Source organism: Monodon monoceros, unplaced genomic scaffold, assembly GCF_005190385.1.
Source record: "Monodon monoceros isolate NGI ecotype Baffin Bay Population unplaced genomic scaffold, NGI_Narwhal_1 Super_Scaffold_18, whole genome shotgun sequence".
Lineage (NCBI taxonomy): Eukaryota > Metazoa > Chordata > Mammalia > Artiodactyla > Monodontidae > Monodon > Monodon monoceros.
This window is the reverse complement of record NW_021703774.1, coordinates 179378396-179379241: the sequence shown is the minus strand read 5'-3', so window position 1 is coordinate 179379241 and position 846 is coordinate 179378396.

The following is an 846-nucleotide window of genomic DNA, read 5'->3' as shown; positions in this document are numbered from 1 at the left end:
AGGGGTGAGGCAGGCGAGGATGAACATCCAGTAACAGGGAGGGTCTCAGATCCCTCTGCACCTGCTGGAACTGCCTCCCTCAGGGCCAGCTGGAGCCCCAGTTAGCAGCGTTCGGGAGTGGGGGTGGGTCTCACGGTCCAAGTCCCCTGCCCCTCGCCTCTCCCCCAGCTCAAAGCCTGGACAGGTCAGGAGCCAGGACCCAGGGCTCTGTGCCCCAGGGGAGTCAGGCCTGGAGCCGGGGGATGTGGCTGGGAGGCTGAGGGAAGGTCTTCTCATGGTCTGTGACCAACCTGGCACCTGCTGAGATGCACTGGGGCCGGCTGGTCCCTTTGGCACCTCACCTGCTGCTAACGCCGTGAGCCCAGAGGGGGCATCTCTGCCTCGACAGCCCCAGTTTCCAGCCCCTGGTATGAGGGCAGGAGGGGGCCGTTTCCAGGGCTCTGTGCTGCACGTGGTGTGTACACGTGCGTATGTGTTGTGTGTGCTGTGTATTTAACTTGCTCCTGTGCTGTCGGTTTCACATGGCTTCAGGTACTTTTCAGTCGTCAGCATGGTTTTAAAGATTTATCCACCTGCCAGCATCAACCCCCAGACCGTTGTCTCTGGCCCTTCCGTGGCTTTTCCTCCCTGTCTCCCACCACCCCCCGGCGGACACCCACTGTCCCCCTGAGACGGGCACCCCATGGCACCCTGCGCGGACCCGGGAGCAGGTCCCTGGAGTGGGTGACGGATGATGGAGTAGTTTCACTAAGCTCTGCCTGATTCCGCTCTGGACCCAACCCGTCCAGCCCTCTCCTTACAGGACACCCCACCCGTCCAGCCCTCTCCTTACAGGACACCCAACCC